Raw genomic sequence first — 6,099 nt, 5'->3', positions numbered from 1 at the left:
ATTTTCAAAACCATGATAGATAAAGAGAGTAAGTGACAGATAACTGAATGGAAACACTCACTGGGCAGGTGGTTTAATGAGCACCAAGACTCATATGTACTTTTATTTTTTTTTTTTTAATAGAGGCATGCTTTATTTGTTTGCTGGTTTGTTTGTTTGTTTTGTTTATACATGCACTGGGTACAGTCAGAAGCGCGGGAGGGTGAGAGAACCCACCAGAGCCAGAGCAGGGAGCAGAGCAGACAGAAGGACCGAAGTACACTGCTGAGGGGAGCAGCGGGCGGCAGGAGAGGTCTGCGCGCCATGTGGGACCCTCCTCCAGTGGCCTGGGAGCAGCCGGGGATCGAACCGGCGCCTCAGAGGCCGCGGGCAGCTTCGCAACCCAGCGCTCAACCACTGCGCCACCGGGGAGGCCCCATATGTACTTTTAAATCACATTTTTAGACACATTTAAATACTTAGTAGTGTGCTAGTAAATGTTTATTAACTAGCTCAGAGAGAAAGAGAACAGAACATGTATGCAAATATATGTGCATAAGTTTATTATAAATTTTGCTGATATGAAGGATGTGGTACACAAAACTTACACAAAAGATTTCAATATGAAGTATTCTTTATTTTATGTTCCATGTAGCTAATTGACTTTCACAGAATTCTTCCACTATTTTTTGCCACTCTTGTATTTGTAACCAAGTTGTTATTGCAATTGACAAATGCGTGTATTGCTGCTAACTTTAATATTGATTGATATTTTCTTTTATGTTATTGAGTCAAAAGTAAAATAATGAAGGCTTATGCAGAATTAAATATTTTTGGGGTGCTATTTACAGAGTAACAGCTATAGGCATAAGCCATTTAAAGGCAAATTGCATTATTAATAGTTTCTTCATCACTTTCTTACATTCCTTCCAGTGATTGATAAACTATCCAGTTTGCCTCCTATTTTTGTAAATAGTTTTTGTGGACACAAGCACATCTGTTCATTTATGTAATGTCTGACTGTGTTCTAGCTAAAAGAGCAGATTAGGTGAGGTGGAGACATTATGGCTTGCAAAGCCTAAAATATTTATTATTTGACTCTTTACAGAAAAATGTTCTGACTCCTGAAATGAGCCACCACTTACCAACAGCACTTACTGTGACACTGAAAATGTTCTTTATCTGTGCTGCTTCATATCACATGTGACTATTGGCACTTGAAATAAGATTACTGTGACTGAGGATCTAAACTTTAAAAATTTATGCTTAGTTGATTTACATTTGAATAGCCACATTTTGTTAGAAGTTATTTTCATTCACAGCCTAGGTCTAAACAGCCAACAAAAACATGACTCGTGTCCTGATTTGTAGCATTTACTGATTTCTGGTATAAAAACACCCTATGTGATCAATTTCAAGTCACCAATGTGACATCAGCAAATCACAATTTGGGAAGAAATATACATATTTATATATTATTCTCGCCTTACAGAAGTAGACAGGGTAGATATAAATAACCTCATGAGCATAGATAGAAGCAAAATATTAAGAAATGATTAGGAAGAGATGAGTTTTTAGTATTTATTATTTTGTTCCTAATAACATTAATTTTAAGTTTACATAATTTAAAGTTTTAATAATAACTGCATTTAACAATGGATTGCAAAAATCCTGAAAAATATCATAGTTGTCTCTCTCAAGTAAATAGAATCCGCCTTTTCAGCCTACTGAGTGAATGTTCCATGTTGTTCATTGCTAGATATGAAAAGAACTGAGCAGTTAAAGAGGTATTAAGAAACTAGGGTAAAAGGGAACATGGAAAGAAAGCCTTGGTTTGAGATGTAATTTGTGAAAATAGATCCATTTTCTAATCAGACAGTGAGAAATGTGTGACAAAAGCAAGTACCAATAAGCTAGCATGGAGCCTACTAACCTGAGGCAGTAGATCTTTGAGGGGTTATTGGAGGTAAAGTCCTTGATTCCAATTGCAAATTTTATGTGAATATTTTTTAAAAAACATTTTTTCCAAGACTATATAAATTTTTCAGGGAGTTTGAGAGATCCTAATAATTTGGATAGTAAAGTAGTTAGTGTCATTAAAAAAGCTGATAAACACGTTGGTGGATTACATATGATGAGCTGAGGCTAAAATCCTAAATCAGTTGGATTTCAAGCCTAAAGCAAATAAAGGCAGATGAGAGTTGGCTTGAGTTGAGAAATGGACTCTAGCTACACCAGAGGAGGCTGGGGCAGAAGCCAGATTCACCACTTTGAAATGACCTGAAGAAATGAATTATCAAATTGGAATATTGTACTGAAAGATTCAAATAGAATTCCATATAGAGGGACAAAGAGATTAAAAAAATGAAAAGAAGTGATAGAGACATGCGAGACAGATTTATCCACTCCAATATAGAACACTCGAAATTTAGATGATGAAAATTGAATAAATATTCAAATGAATAATGACTGAGCATTTTTCACAACTGAGGATTTGAAGGGATGTTTGCAATGAGCTTATCAAAGATTAACATCCTGAATATTTAAATACAAGCAATAAGGAAAAGTTAAAAAATAAAAATAAAAAACATCAAAGTAAGTGAACTGTCAATTTATAAAGCAACAATAAATAAATTACTAGATTGAAGTGATATATTTGGACAATTAGGGTGATATTACTTAAAATGAATAAACTATACTTATACATACCAATATGTATAGAATTTAAAAATAATGACATAAAAGAAAGTAATGTTTATCTGTTAGATTAGTTACAATTCGGTTAAATGAAGGGGTACTTTCAGGACAAAAGAAAAATAGGACTGTCCACTTGACACTGTTATTTTTCAAAAAATATTTAACACAGTATGGCAGTTTAAAATTTATGAATTATCATTTTAATTGCAATATTTCCTATCCTTTTAAGATAGTTTTAAAGACTTCAATCAATATTATTTTAGACATAAAATCTAAGTTTTCTGTAATTATTGGTTAATTAATTTTTAGTTCCTCATGAAGTTCAAAGAGTAATAAGTTAGGTATGTAATATATAACATAATAGGTATGTTAATTTTTCAATATATTCTTATATATATTGCTATATATATTGTTATATATATGATGTATATACTTCAATAGCCAACATTGTGGAAATAAATTTTACTGTTTAAAGGCAAATTTCAGGGCCTTCCTGGTGGCGCAAGGGTTAACATGGAACCTATGAAGCTATTTGAGCCTCTGCAGCACAAGTTCAATCCCCAGCCAGGGAGATACCCACATGGTGCAGCAGACCTCTCCTGACTCACCTGCTGCTCCTCTCAGCAGTGTATTTTGGTCGGTCTGCTTGTCGTTCCCCACTCTGTCTCTGGTGAATACTCTCACCACCCCCACACATACCTCTGGCCTGTACCCCAGTTCTTGTATGCATAAATAAATAAATCTTTTTAAAAAAAGCTATTTCAATTTATTTATTTATTTTTTTAATTTCAATTTTTAAAGTGCTTTTATATACCCTTAGTTTTTCAGTATTGAGCTTTCTATGTATTTACTAAATATCTATTTGATCAACTTTTTGTCATAATTGTATTCTCTTACCATTTTTATGTTAAAAACATGATGAGAAGGCATCTCATTTAGGTGAAATTAAAGTCCTTTTAAGGGGGCCTCTCTGCTGGCACAAGGGGTTAAGTCTCAGCACCATCAGGCTATTACCAGCCACTGAGGCAACAGTTCTGATCCCTGGCTAGGGAGCTGACCCACAGGGTGCAGCAGACCTCTCCTCTCTTGCCCACTGTTCCTCTCAGAAGTGTGCTTCAATCAATCACCCTGTTCTGCTCCCTGCTCTCTCTGTTGAATCCTCTCACACACACCCCCACACCTTTGGCCTAAACCCCAGTTCTTGTATACATAAATAAAAATGCATCTTTAAAAAATAGTCCTTTTAGCTAATTTAAAAAAAAAATTAAGTTTTAGAATTTCTTCCTGATGGATTTTCAGAATTATGCATTACAGGCACATGCCACATTAAACGGCACTGAACACCTTTTCCAAGCTTCTGCTCTCACAGTCTGGCCTTGAAGATGAATGGACTAGAGTCATTTTGTTTCCCTAATCACTCTGCTCTTACGTTCAATCGTGAAGAACTCTGTGTACTCTAAGTGTTAAGAACTAATGATTATCCTGAAATTGCCAGTCTGAGTAATTGACAATTTTTTTCCATGAGAGGAGAGCATCCCATTAAATACTTGTTAAATAAAAGAATGAGAATCAAAGTAGAGATCCTTTCCTTGGAAATTAGGTTATATAGTTTCTCTGGTTCTAAATCTAACCAAAGTTGAGTTTGTTTAAATCTCTTTCAAAACTAATGATCCACATCATGATAAAAGGGAGATGAGCACTGAATTGGCAATCTGGGACCCTGATGTCAATTCTTCTACTAATACAGCTGCCAGACCCTGACAAATCACATATTCACCTTTAATTGTGAATACATAGCCAGATGATGTCTGTTTCACTTGGTTTTACAATTCCTTTTTTTTTAAAGATTTATTTATTTATTTATATAACAGCTGGGGTACAGGCCAGAGATGTGGGGGTTGAGAGGATTCACCTGAGACAGAGCTGGGGACAGAACAGGTGGACTGACTGAAATACATTGCTGAGGGGAGCAGCGGGCGTGACAGGAGAGGTCTGCTGCGCCATGTGGTTATCTCCCTGGCCGGGGATAGAATTCGTGCTGCAGAGGCTGTGGATAGCTTCATAGTGCTGCGTCTTAACCCCTTGCGCCACCCGGGAGGCCCCTGGTTTTTACAATTCTTAAATATAGAATAGAAACAATTGCAAACAAACTAGACAGAGACTTCTAGCTAGCCAATGGACAAAAGTGAAACAAAACGTGTATTACTGACTGTTTGGCATTATAGCTAGCAAATGCCAGTTATAAGTGAAAATGGCGGTCTTAATAGACAGAAACACAGAAGTGTTTCTCGTGATCTTCCTTTATCATTTTTATTGTCAATGTGTCTCTTCATGCCATTAGCATCTCTTCCAGAACTATTACCTTTTCCTCCTATTCAATCATGCTTTTCATTTCTCTGCATCCTTATGCACCTTCAACGTGGCTATCTTTCTTAAGAGTACTTCTGGTTTTAAAATTTCAATAGGCTCCTTCCATTTAAAAGTTAAAATCTAACCTGAATATGGAATCTGATTACTCCCTAATCTGTTTTTCTTACTTTTCCAGTTTCACCTTTTACCTATTTCTTTCTCCCTTATGTCTAGCTACCACCCTCACCTCCTCCAGAGAAGGAAAACAAATGAAAATTAGTTAAACAAACCATCCTTTGCCCCATTTTGTGCTTTTGGCCATGTGTTTCTGATGCATCACATGCCTTTTCCCAGTTCGATGTGCTGAAGTCCTTCTATTCCTTCATTCATTCCTTCATTCATTCATTCATTCATTCATTCATTCATTTCTTTTAGTTCTGTTCAAATACCAATTTTATTTTATTTTTAAAATTTTTTATTAATTTTTAATTTTTTAACATCATTGTTCATTTTTAAACAATATTTGCTTTCCCCCACCCTCTCAAATACCAATTTTATAGAAAGTGTCCTTGACCAACGTGGAAGAAAAGTTTTCCCCTATGTCATCTGAAATCATCTCGTGGAACTTTTCTATAAAAGTTATTTTATGGGCCTCCCCGGTGGCGCAGCGGTTGAACGCTGGGTTGCGAAGCTGCCCGCTGCCTCTGCGGCGCCAGTTCGATCCCCGGCTGCTCCCCGGCCACCGGAGGAGGGTCCCACATGGTGTGCAGACCTCTCCTGCCGCCCGCTGCTCCCCTCAGCAGTGTCCTTCGGTCCTTCTGCCTGCTCTGCTCCCCGCTCTGGCTCTGGTGAATTCTCTCACCCTCCCGTGCTTCTGACTGTACCCAGTGCTTGTATAAATAAATAAAATAAATCTTTAAAAAAAAAAGTTATTTTATAACTCACCCTATTTGAGAATAGCACGTTGGATTTTGCTCAATCGTTGCCCTTTATGTCTTCTCCTCTACGTTATATGCTCATTTATTTATTCATCCATCAAACGTTTATTAAAGACCTGCTACTATTCATCTGGCA

This window comes from Talpa europaea (genome assembly GCF_964194135.1).
Source record: "Talpa europaea genome assembly, chromosome: 4".
Taxonomy (NCBI): domain Eukaryota; kingdom Metazoa; phylum Chordata; class Mammalia; order Eulipotyphla; family Talpidae; genus Talpa; species Talpa europaea.
This window is presented reverse-complemented; position numbering follows the sequence as displayed.